The sequence below is a fragment of the Cibotium barometz genome, chromosome 1, assembly GCF_041138505.1.
Source record: "Cibotium barometz isolate CiBa-2024 chromosome 1, ASM4113850v1, whole genome shotgun sequence".
Taxonomy (NCBI): domain Eukaryota; kingdom Viridiplantae; phylum Streptophyta; class Polypodiopsida; order Cyatheales; family Cibotiaceae; genus Cibotium; species Cibotium barometz.
Genome location: NC_141046.1, coordinates 80,980,459 through 80,994,282, shown reverse-complemented (window position 1 = coordinate 80,994,282; position 13,824 = coordinate 80,980,459).

Sequence of the window (13,824 nt, the reverse complement as noted above, 5' to 3'; positions counted from 1 at the left end):
ACTGCGTCATGAGATCAAGGCATCTTGGGTTTTCTGAGCGGGTCTTCTTACTGGCGTGTTTTCTTCCTCATCAGAAGATATGCCTTTATCCCGTTTTTGGCTTGCCTCTCAGAGGTCCTTTTGTTAGATCACCTCATACCACTGAGATAGGTGCGGCAATAACCAACAGAATTATTCCCATAGATGAGTTACCTTATACGTGCGCAGCTTGTGAGTGCTGCTTTTGTGATCATATGATGGTCGGGCTTATGGAAGTGTAAAGAGTTCTTCTATCTTTACTGTATATGTTCCAAGAATGAATAAAGTTTAAATCTTGTTCTTGTCTTGATCCTTACTCTCTTTGAGACTTTTTTATTTGGTGGTTAATCTTAATTAAATTTTTCTCTAAGTCTCATATTCGTGTATCTTATGAAATTACCCTCAATCCAAATGAAGCTTTTCATAAAGCTTTTCCTTAATCCAAGATTAATCTATGCTTGAAGCCAAATTAATGACTTTCCCCTATGCTTTTAGTTTATGTATTTCATAAATATTGATGATTCAATCCATTATGGGTTAATGATCCAATTAGGGATCATTCTAATCATTCTCTTAATGATAAGCTTTATCTTTTAAAATAATTGAGATTTATTAGTCATAGTAGCAGAGCTATGGCAAAATTTTTATGAAAATTACTCATAAAATAATTTCATTCAAAGCATGAAAAGAGGACTTCCTACCATATTCTAGGAATTATCATCCTAGATTAATTAAAAGAATTTTATTATAATAATGGAGAAATTAATTTTTATATTATGCATAATTAAGATGCATAAGAGAAATTCTTTATTAAAAGAATGATTTTTCATCATAAATGAATTGTATGCATAAACATATGCATAAAGGATAAATTTTTATATTAAAAGAATGATTTTCATCATAAAAGAATTGTATGCATAAACATATGCTTAAAGGATATAATTTTTATATTAAGAGTGTGATTTTCATCATAAATGGATTTTATGCATAAATAAGATGCATAAGAGAAATTATTTTATTCTAACGGTGTAATTCCTACTAAATTGGATTTATGCATGGATAGATGCATAAAGAATTTGATTTTAATTCAAAAGTGTCATTCTCATTTAAAATGAATTTATGCATAGGAAGATGCATAAAAGATTGATTTTATTTCGAAAGTGTTATTCTCCTAAAAATAGAATTTATGCATGCGTAAAGAAATCTTATATCAAATATAAGAATTCTCTTGTATTCTATAAATAGATATTGAGATGTGATAGGATGAGTTCAGAGTTATATGAGATGTGATAAGATTATGGGATGAGTGGATGTGGATGTATGGATGTGAATGTGGATGTGTATGCATGTAGAAGTGGATGTATGAATGTGCATGTAGATGTGAATGTATGAATGTGGATGTGAGGTATGCATGTAGATGTGGATGTACGAATGAGGATGTGCGGATGTGAATGTGAATGTGGATGAATGGATGAATGGATGTGAATGTGGATGTGGATGTGGATAAATGGATGTAGATATGAATGTGGATGTATACATGTAGATATGGATGTATGCATATAGATGTGGATGTATGGATGTGAATGTGCATGTAGATGTGGATGTATGAATGAGGATGTGTGGATGTGGAAGAATGGATGTAGATATGGATGTGGATGTATACATGTAGATGTGGATGTATGCATATAGATGTGGATGTATGGATGTGAATGTGCATGTAGATGTGGATGTATGAATGAGGATATGTGGATGTGAATGTGGATGTAGATACGGATGTGGATGTATACATGTAGATGTGGATGTATGCATATAGATATGGATGTATGGATGTGAATGTGCATGTAGATGTGGATGTATGAATGTGGATGTGGAGGTATGCATGTAGATGTGGATATATAAATGAGGATGTGTGGATGTGAATGTGGATGTGGATGAATGGATGTAGATATGGATGTGGATGTATACATGTAGATGTGGATGTATGCATATAGATGTGGATGTATGGATATGAATGTGCATGTATATGTGGATGTAGAAATGAGGATGTATGAATGTGCATGTAGATGTGGATGTATGCATGTAGATGTGGATGTATGTATATAGATGTGGATGTATGGATGTGAATGTGCATGTAGATGTGGATGTATGAATGTGGATGTGAATGTATGCATATAGATGTGGATGTATGGATGTAGGTGTGGATGTGGATGTATGTATGTGGATGTGAAAATGGATGCATGGATGTAGATGTGGATGTATGGATGTGAATGTGGATGTGGATGTGGATATATGTATGGATGTGAATATATGATATGTGATAGGAAAGAATCTGAAGTGATAAGATGGAAAATGATGTGATTGGATGAGTACACATATAAATGGAATGTGGAATAAGTAATGTGGATTGATGAGGGATAATGTGGAAAAATGAGAGTTAATATAGAAACTGTGTTTGTAAACTGTTGGTAAATGGCTGTTTTTATGTCAAGAATACTAGGGAAGCATTTTGACTGTCTTGTGATTAAGGTCGTGGGCTGCAACTGCTGACGGAGAGTCAATGGAGGACGTCTCGCGTAGCAAAGTCGGCCGAGGTCTTGACCAGCCTCGGTTCAATTAAAATGGTGAGCTTCCGGTATGGTGGATGAGGAACCAAGGAAGCGGCCTATGAGTGAAGCGCTAGGTCACCTGCGAAGGATCCTAGAGGGTGCTGACCATACGGTGCTCGGGCTTTGGGTCGCCCAGGATACCCACACGTGCGTCGAGGAAGATTTTGGAACAAGGAGTAAGAGTTGTTTTCTGAAACCGGGCATGGATTTGGTTGATTGACCTTGCTGATCTTCAATGGATGAGTCCATGGCTCTTTATATGGATCTGTTGGTTGATCTTGCTGATCTTCAACGAGAGTCCATCTTGATTTTTATAAGTGATTATATTGCCGAGTATTATGGGCTAGGAACTATTGAAAAGGCCCCTGAGTGGACAGGTGGTGAGCGTTCTGGTTGCCAATGATGCCATAGATACTCTGATGAAGGAATGATGGGAAATTAAGAATCAACCGGATAATTTGGAAGATTGTGATCAGTGATACTATGGTTGCATTAAAGGATTGTTTTAAAATTGGTTGAATCTGTGAAAAGGCAATTTCATATTGGGTGTGTAAGTGGTGTGACTAGTTTTATTTTTGCATGAACATCTGGCTAGGGGGCCTTGGAACTCTTTTTCTTGGTACCCGGGACAAAACCTAACCAAATTCTTAATTGGATCCTATCACTACAGTGGTTGGGCTGTTGGCTAACCCATGGGACTGGATGGAGTTAGGTTGGACTGATGGATCCGTAAATCGAGACTCAATTTCTGTTATTATGATAGATGAAGTAAGTCCCGGATAGTAATTGTTCTATGGATAGGAATCAACGGCTGTGCCTCTTGATGGGGAAAAAAGCGTTGATCCCAATGATCCAAGTGCAAGTTTCTTCCTTGATCTGACCGAGTATCTTTATAGGTGCAGTCGGATCAGTTTGATCACTAATGGTCTTGACTACGTTAGAGTAAAAAGTTATCCTGGAGGAATCGCCCGTGCTTTCCGGATAAGGGAAGTTTTTTCGGGTTCGGTTTTGGAAAAAACCGACAGATTAGTCTTTTGTCCGGATATCCGTGGGTGGACGAGGCCCCGAGTGTGGGACCCTGCCTCGCGCAAGAAGTGCTACTTCCACTGCTAGTACCCCAAATCCGTTGCGCGGTGGGAACAGGGATCTCACAGGCTTTACTTGTCTTCCATTGTTTTTTGCAGCTTTTGTTTCTATTGCGCCCGAGGATGTGCGCGATTTAGGAAGGGGGGAATGTTCCACGGGAACACTCATGGGAACATGGATTATGGAAGGAGGCGGGAAGCAATTAATGCGAGAGAGTGAGTTTGTAGCCATGGGAACATAAAGACGCACATAATTTTTCCATATTTTTGTGCCGAAGTGCAATGTAAATCGTTTTAGGCCAATGTGGATTCTAAATGAGAGTTCTAAGTGTATTAAGCAAGGCTCACTTATGGGGTTGTCCGCCCATGTGTGAAAGAGGCCTAGGGTTAAGGTTAGTGACATCTCTACAAAAGAGATGTTAGCTAAAGAAAAGGGACGTTTTTGGCCATTCTCATAAGCTATTGAGTGAAGCTCTTGTAAATCGTTTTAGGCCAATGTGGATTCTAAATGAGAGTTCTAAGTGTATTAAGCAAGGCTCACTTATGGGGTTGTCCGCCCATGTGTGAAAGAGGCCTAGGGTTAGGGTTAGTGACATCTCTACAAAAGAGATGTTAGCTAAAGAAAAGGGACGTTTTTGGCCATTCTCATAAGCTATTGAGTGAAGCTCTTGAGCTCTCAAGCTATGGCAACTCTCTAACTCTCTCTCTATTGTACTCTAATGAGCATCAAGCTCCAATGAGTATAGCTCCACTTCTTTCTCTTAATCTGTTTTAGCATCATTGAAGTAGATTAATCTATGATTAGTTGAATGCTTCTTTCTTTCTCTTGTGTATGCTGCATGCTTGTAGTGTGTGTGTGTAGTCTCCATTGATGCAAGCTCTTGCCCACTTCATTGGCAATGAGTTATTCATGGATAGACTCTCTCTATGAGCTTGTGGGTTTGTGAATGTTACATTATATGCTTGCTTAAGCTTGTGGGTTAGTAGATGCATGCTTATGGGTTTGCTGGCATGAGGGAAAGCTAAGATTTAATCAATGTTTGAATGGGATTAAGAGATTGCCATGCATTGCTTGTTCTCTTGATTAGTGTAGTGGATTTAAGGGATTGAGAGATTGATTAAGGTGTTGAATGGTTGAATGATTGACATTGTGTTTCTTAACACATTTGTTGATCGGTAGTACTCTATGAGCACTGTATTGCATGGTAGAGAGAACCGCTCTACATATACTTTCCTCATATAAAAGGAGGACATTTGAAGCATTGGAATAATACAAGCACAAAATCTCAAGTCTTTCTTCTATGAGTACAAGTTTCCATCTTGTAACCTAACTGAACTTGAGTCTAAACTTAATTAGCCACACACTCATCACCATGATTATTGTTCATTTTTATCCACCTTAGATTAATGTTGTCATTAGTGTAGGATTAGATTAGTATTAAGATCTAATTAGATAGTTGATCTTGATCCATGAATTTCATCATGGTATCAGAGCCTAGGTCTAGCTCTCCATTAGCTTAGTTTTAGCCTTCTCAGCTTGATTTCAATCTCATTAACCCTAATTATTCGAATTAAGCCACTGATCCATATCTTTCTCTTCTTCACCATTTGTGGCCAAGCTTTGAGCTGATCATTCTCCTCACTCAAGGCACCATCGGGAGAGATATTTTAGGTATACATTGGCCTCATATTGCTCTCCAATCGAGCTCCAATCTCCTCACTCAAGGCACCATCGGGAGATATATTTTAGGCATACATTGGCCTCATATTGCTCTCCAATCGAGCTCCAATCTCACCATAGCAATTAGGCGGAAATGCATGCTGCTGTTTGAAAATGCTGATGCCATCCAGATTGGTTTTCTTCTCCATTCATGTCGCCTACTCAAAATTGAGCAAAGTCCTCTTAGTAGATTGTTGCTCAACCATAGCCCTAAGACACAGTTAAGAGCAATTAGACAAGTTCTCCCTCTACAAGCAAAAATCGACGCACATTCGGCTGACTGGTTTTTGGGCTCGTTCTCCGTCCATACACAAAATTAAGCAAAACCCCTTTAGGTATGGCTTGGCTTTTCCAAAAAAACCATTGGGTTTGTGAGTTTTGCGTGGATGGTTTCCCCATAATGGTTCCTCCCTATTGTCATTCCCAAGATCATGACTTGTGACTTCGAGCATACAGGGATGTGATTTCTTGCCCATCAGCACAACAACTAAAAGCGAATCGGGTTCCTATACGTCTTGGAAGTATGTCCAAGGTAGCAAGGATATGCATCCAATTCTCAGAGTCTTTCGGCTCTAAAAGAGGTGCAAATTCCTCGCTATCCCTCTCTTCACCAATCGTCTTATGGCATGTTTAGTATAAGTGGATTCCGGTGGAACAAGTTGTTAACCGAATCCTCTACAAAGGGTTGGCAACCCATGGGATGGACTTTCCAAGTGCATAGGTTGACCTTTAACATTTGGTCTTCTAGATATAGATATAATCAGTGTCCTAGTCATGGATCATTTTGGTCTCTCTCATGAAGGGGCGTTCTAAGACGCAATCATACAAAACAAGCTACTGGCCAAAGTTCATCACACCCCACAAAGGTGTGTCAAAAGTTGGTCCCCAAGGATCTTGATCTTCAAATTCCTCAGGAGGCTTATGGGCCTTCTTATGGTGGCCCCATCAGCAACAAGTTGCACAAGTAAAGCAGTGTCAACCATGGCAGGTGCTCTCCATTTCTCCCAGCATTGTTTAATGACAATAATCACTTCTGCCCTGCATCTAGGATGGTGGTGACCTAAAGGCCATCAAAGGTTATGGGTGGTCAGTGCTGCGTTGAGTTCATCTCCTTCGAAGTATTGCCCTAGTTTGTTGATTCTAACAGTGGCAGCGTCAGTGATTCCACAAGGAAGGCTCTATGAATTCATTCTCATCTGTCTCGTTAGAGCTTTCTAGCTCTATGGGCTCTTGCATTCCTTCTCCTAGGCTTCCTTCCATCCATTCCTTCAAATATTTTCATAAGTTCGGTGTAAGGTGCCAATGGGGATTTGGATTTGAGAAGATGGGGAGGAGAGACCTACAATGTCCCTAGGAATGGATGCCGTTTTTTGAGTTGGATTATCCTTGTCTGTGTTTAGGCTCTTCAAGTGTAGGGTATCGTAACCTGGACATCTGTGTCAAATTTTTTTAGGTGGTCATCTCCTAGGTTTTTGAGATATTCTACAACCAAGTTTCCTTAGTGGGGGGTTATCTTTAGAAGCTGTTGGTGCTACCACTCGAGGAGGTCTCTCAGAGGGTGCTTGGTCATGAAAATCTCTATTATGTTCCTGATCTTCATCATGCGGCCTTATGCCAGAGATCGAGGGACATGGTTTAAGGTGTGTTGTTGGAGGCTCATCCTCCAATTGAGCTTGATAGTCCTTGAGAAACTATTGAGCTGCCTTTAGCCTTTCCTTTTCTTCAATGGGATTAGGATATTTGGCTAACTTTTGGGGCAACTATTTGGGGTCTATCTGTCCTCTAATGAGAGGGGTTGAAGGTAGTACTTTCTCCCCCTCAGACGAGGAGTTCAACTCATTAGTGGTTGTTCCATCTTCAAACCCACTCTTTATGACCACACAGCTATCCCCCTCACCTATCTTTGTGGCCTTCTTCTTTCACGAAGATGAGCACCTTGTCGCGCGTGCTTGTTCTGGGATATCCTTATGGGATAGAACTTTTACATGTCTGAGGTATCCCTCATTTTTTGAGGTCAATGCCTCAGTTGTGGCCTTTTTCTACTTTGCATTCTGGTAGCTGACCATATAGATGAATCCATCTCACACACTTAGCAAATGCTAGTGATAGGATTAGCTTCATGTGTTTTCCCCATCACACTCATTCTTAGAGGATAATTCTTGTAAATATGGTCTATTCCGCACCCCATGCATAAGGGAGTTAAGGTGGAGGTACTCACAGGAGTACAAGAAATCCCTTTTCTGACCGGACATTGAGCCACTCGGTGAGATCCTGCATAGTGATAGCATTGCATGGGTACTTTTTTGGCCATGTTATTTAAGTCTCGTCCCCCGCCCCTACGAGCGATTGGAGTTGGGGTTGCTAGGTAGTCTCCCTCCATCACATAGTAACTTAGGATCTAGGAGGGTGGACTATTTGATTCGAAAGGGCTCAAAGGTGGTCCCTTCTGTGGCTTCCCCCTCATCACCCTCTTCAAAGATTTTAGTCAAGGTTAATTGACGTGAACAGGGGTGATTCAAGGTAGTGGGGACTGTGGTGGTAGTATAGGGGGTGGTAAGGGCACTTTGGGTACCCTAATAATTCCGCTTTGATCCACTTCATGGCTTGGTTGAGGTACAGAATGTAGTGATGGTGTTGGCAAGGCCAACGATTGTCTAGGGTTTGTTGGCAAGGCTTGAGAGGTTAGGGCTCGGGCTTGAGAAGCTCTTTGATGGTAACAATTTTTGGTTTCATGATTTCCCATAAATAAGCACAATAGAGAGTGGGAAGGGGTCTCAAATATGGACACTCCATGATAGTATGGTTAGCTTAACAAATCGGGCACCATACTAACTCCCTCTTTGGATAAAGATGGGGTTGGTCGCTCGATCTCGTCCTTGGCTTGTTCTCCAATGTTGGGTCATTTGCTGCATCAAGGTTGCTACCAACTATTCTACCTGTTGTCCCGAGGAGGATTGTTTCTCTTTCCCTTCAGATCTTGTGCTACTGGTTTTGAAAGATGCCTCGGCAGATGTGCCCTCATGCAGTTCTCGGGATGACTTCCCTTGAAATTATCCACAGAGTCCATGGGACTCCTGCAACATTCCTCAAAGAAGGGGTGGGCTAGCACATCTAAGGAGTTGTGCAAGGGTACATTGATCATCAAGGCCCTTGAGGGACCTCCAGTCAATCTTTCAAATGTGGAAGTGGAAGTGTTGAATGCCCCTCTGAAGAGCTTTCCTTGATTTATTTATTTTTTTAATTTATATTTGAAGGTTTGGCTATGCACTTGTTAAAAAATGGGCGTTCTCTCATAGAAGGAACGAGTGTTCTTTGAGCAAGGAATGGGCATACCTTGAGGAAGGAATGGATGTTCACTTGAGGAAGGCACGGATGTGGTTATGAAGAAGGAACAGCCGTACATTGATGAAGGAATGGCCGTACATTAATGAAGGAATGGTCGTACTCTAGCTGGGTTAAGCAAATCTCCTAATTACGTAGGGATGACGTGTCTTCTGATAGCTAGGTTAAGCAAATCTCCTAATTACGTAGGGATGACATGTCTTCTGATAGCCACCCCCTAATATTCTCTTGACTGTATAGTGTACCCTTTTTGTACCCCTCTTCAATGCTCTTTATACCCTTATAAATGCAATTTATTCTCTTTGAATGCACACTGCTCATATTTATGGAGTAGATTTGAAAAGATCTACCCCCAGAAGGAAGGAACGGTTGTGGATAAGGAACGATTGTGTCTCTGAGGAGTGAACAAGCGTATGCTTCTCAGAAGATAGGCAGAGCCAAAAAATGTGCCAAATATTTATGGAGTAGATTTGAAAAGATCTACCCCCATAAGGAAGGAACGATTGTGTCTCCGATTGTGTCTCTGAGGAGTGAACAAGCGTATGCTTCTCAGAAGATAGGCAGAGCCAAAAAATGTGCCAAACCTCCTCTTGAGATTTCGGAGATTTTGGGTTTCTTCTTGATGATTTTTTGTGTTTTCTTTTTGTGAGTGGCTTGAGCTAACCTCAAGATACCAATGGTAGCTAGAATGCTACTTAACAAAACCTATGTACCTAAGACTAATTAAGGGATTAAGCTACTTATGCAAGTTTGAAAAAAACAAAAATTCATGAACTTCAGGAGAGAAATTAAGCACTTACTTGTGTCTCCCGCTTTTGATGAAGACTCCTAAACTCCTCATGCTCCATTGAACTCCATTGTTGAGGAGGACAAGATCAAAAAACAAACAAACATACCAAAACATACAACTACCGGTGGATTTGCATTCCAGCCAGGCTATGCAATGACTCTAGTAAGTGATAGAGTGCAGAGGACCCTAAACTAAATGCCTATCCAGTGGTAGCGGCACCAAAGATGTTAACTAAATCAACATGCTACCACAAGAGAGGGAGAGAAGAAGATAAGGAAGACCATGCAAGGGCTGGTTTGGGAACTAGCAACAGCCAACCCTAATGAGGGTTAACTTCCCTATGTGAGGCCACTAGGGGCTCACTCCACCTCCACTTGTGTCACTCAAATGGAGCTTCCACAAGCTAGGTAGAGAGCAAAGAGGAAGGGAGCTATGGAGAGCTCAACCTCTAATCCATGCCTTTGTGTGTGCAAGAGTGATCTCAAGAAGAAGACAAGGAGAGGGAGACATTAGGAACTCAATGGAGTCTTTTTGGGCCCTTTAATTTGCCATGAGGTTATGGAAACGTTTAACTTTTTGACAAATAGGAGCCTGCCATGTAAGCAAAAACCAATGGTTTGTAAGAGAGGTGTAAGAGTGGTCAAAGGGTGCACTTTTTTCCCCAAAAAGGGGAGGGGGCAATTTTACAATTTTCGGACCTCCATAACTTCTACATACAAGCTCCGATTTGAGCGGAGATTACAGATCCGTGATCTACGCATCAAGAGCTTTCCATAGATATGTTACATGATATGGTTTTATTTGCTAGATTTTAAAATTCCATTTTCCTCCCAAAATTCAAATTCGAATAAAGTAGCCGTTTTGAAGCTTCAAATTAGAAAACATTTCTTCGTAAGAGAAAAGGTTTGACTCCCTTAAACTGCCAAATAAAAGGGCCCAAGAAGACTCCATTGAGTTCCTAATGAGAGAAAGCAAGACAAGAACCATCACCTACATGCATACAACCACAATCAATCAAGCAAGCATCAATAAACACAAGCTCACCATAGCCACAAGAGAGTGTGTGTGAGAGAGAGAGAAAGAAAAATGCAATTGTAATAATGGGATTTTCCCTTTTCATATTTCATAAGTCACTTATATACATGAGCTCACTTTTTACAATGGTCGGCTACCCATTTAACAAGTGGGGACCCAAAACTAATTTCCTAGCTCTATGTACACCTAGGCTTATTCCGGCATCACACAAGTCGTAAGCTCGGTCACCCCATACATCTTTTTCATGAAACGCTTAGCACAGTTACATAAAATGAGTTACAAGAAGCGTAACCACACTTAAAAATGATGTTAACCAGTGTGGTTAACATCTTGTCGGAGGGCATCATATAATAGATGTAGCAATGCACAATTGGCATTGAGCAGTAATGGACAAAGGAGCTTTCTAGATGTATTGTTGCACTCCTCTCCAGACACATTGTTGCACTCCTCTCCAGACACATTGTTGCACTCCTCTCTAGTGGTCAGTGCCTTTAGCATGCTTCCAATAAAATGTGATGTATTTGACACCCTATGGTTCTTTAAACATGGGTAAAGTTCATTCACATACTTCAAAATACCTAGGCAATGGCTTCTCCAACACACTCCAGGGAAGGCAATGTTAGAGGTTTGTGGCTTTACCCACCAGTGGGGATCATACTTATGCTCCGTGGAGTCCATTCTTGATGAACGTGTTACCATGGTTGGTGGAAACTCAAATGCAATATCACCATTATATTGCCTAGGAATCTCACGGCCTTGATAACCTCTTTGACATTCAACAAAATCTTTGTTAATGTGTTTCCCTTCTTCATGCTCCAAAGGTATTTCAAAATTCTCTTATCATCTCCTCTTGCAACAATGGATGAGGTTGATGCACCGATTTTGTTATTACCTTGTAGAGGGGTTAGAGTTTAATAAAGCATCAACTATTGTGGAGTAATTGGTTAAAAGAGGGTAATTGTGTCTAGAGTAATTGGTTGAAAGAGATTTCTCAAGTATATAGAACTCCTCCCCCTCATGATTAGAGGTTGCCTCTAGAGGGACATGAACCTCTTGGGACCCAATATTTACTATTTCTTATAATCCATAGAATGAGTGGGAAGCTACTTGTTCTTGTATAAGAACTTTACACTCACAAAAACTCGACCATTGCTGAAACATAGATTCTTCTTAGAAGATGGGAAGGTGATTGTACAACTCATTGTGTAAAGTGGAACAAAAAAGTACACAAGAACAAGAAAGAATGACGCAATAGGTACCAACAAGTAAACACGAAATGAATGGTGATTAACACCCTTACATAAGTTGGCCATTTTTTATTTGACCATTTTAAAGTAATTATTATTTTGAGAAAATTAATTCTAAAAAAAACTATGATATATATATATATATATATATTCAAAAACTAGCATCTCTACATTTGAGGCCCCTAGTGTTCTTACTAAATCTAATGAGTCAAACCATGTTAGCTTTGAAATCTTTTCCATATCAATAACATCTCCCCACAAATGATGGCATCCACATCATAAAGTAATATAAGGAAAGAAGATACTAAGGATATTTCATCTTCGTATGGGCTCTGGTGTTGTGGTTTTTCATATGCAATTCTAAAAGAAAATCCATATCTAGAAAACAAACAATATGCATATCTCCAAATGTAAAAGACTTATTGCATACTATAAACAACCATTAAAATCCTCATATAGACAACCAAATGGAGGAATTTTGGAGTATATTACCTCCTTGTGTTTCCTTGGGTGATGGTACTTTACCTTGTAGCCTCTTGGAAGAAATATCAAAATTGTACCCTCGCTCTTCTCTCTCCATCCCTCTCCCTCTCCCTCTTCTCTCTCCCTCTCCTCCCTCTCCTCCCTCTCTCTCTCTCTCTCTCTCCCTCCCTCTCCTCTCTCTCCCTCTCTCTCCCTCTTCTCTCTCCCTCCTCTCTCTCTCTCTCTCTCTCTCTCTCCCTCCCTCTCCTCTCTCTCCCTCCCTCTCCTCCCTCTTCTCTCTCCTTCCCTCTTCTCTCTCCCTCCTCTCTCTCTCTCTCTCTCTCTCTCTCTCTCTCTCTCCATAGCCTTCATGGACAATGCAACCCACATGGCAATATGCCACCTGTAATGCCCAGGCTGGGCATTACATGTGATATGCCTACGTTAACTCTGTGATCTCCACATAGGCATGTCATGTGTAATGCCCGAGCTTGGGCATTACACATGTCAACCATGTGTAATGCCCGTGGTCGGGCATTACACACGTGGCATATCTACATGAACAATGCAGTCCACGGTGGCTGCCACATTTAATTCTCGAGATGGGGCATTACACATGGCATGCCTACGTGGACTACGATGTCCATGTAGGCATGCCACACACTGTCCACGTAGGCATGCCATGTGTAATGCCCGAGCTCGAGCATTACATGTGGCAGCATCGTGTGGCATGTGCATGCCACGTAGTAGTGCTTCCTATCACTTTCTAATGGCTTTTTAAGCTGTTAGACAACAATAGCAAGGCCTTAATAGCCCTTCCCCTCAATGCACCCTCCTCCTCCACACGCGCTCTCTCCTTCAACACAAAATGCCTCCCTAGACACGATTGCAATCAAATGGATTCACCAAAAATCAAGATGAGATTATAGTATCATAGGAAGTGGACATGTCACAAGTGGCCACATCAAGCGAGGTTACAAACACCTCTTATTTGCAGTTGTATGTGGAGTCAACTTTTGTACTTCCTATAGAGTTCCTACAAGTCGACGGCACTACGGTGTGTACTCTACATGCGAAGAACTTGGGGATTGTTGTTCTCATGCTTCTTGCAATACTTGTATGTCATGTCAGAAGATGGCCAAGAAGAGGCGAGTGAAGGAGTGGTTTTTATTAAAGTGAAGCTCAATATTTTCCGTAACATACTAGTGTGTGCACGTAGGTCACAATTTTGGTCATTGCCATCTTTACACACCCCAGTGAGAGTACGTCCAATTGTCTAAAGTATGATAGGTAGGGAGGTGAGGTAGCTGCATATTGTTCAGGTTTTGAGGTGGATAATGATATCTTCCTAGAGCCGAAACCGCAAGAGGGAGCCTCGCCATACTAAATTGGATGCAGACGGGAATCCCATCCGAGATGATGTTGAGCATAGAAAGCTTTCACCAAGCCTTTCTCAAGGTAATTATAGCACTCACTTCATTACAATTCGATTCGAGTAGTGTAATCATTATATAGTCAT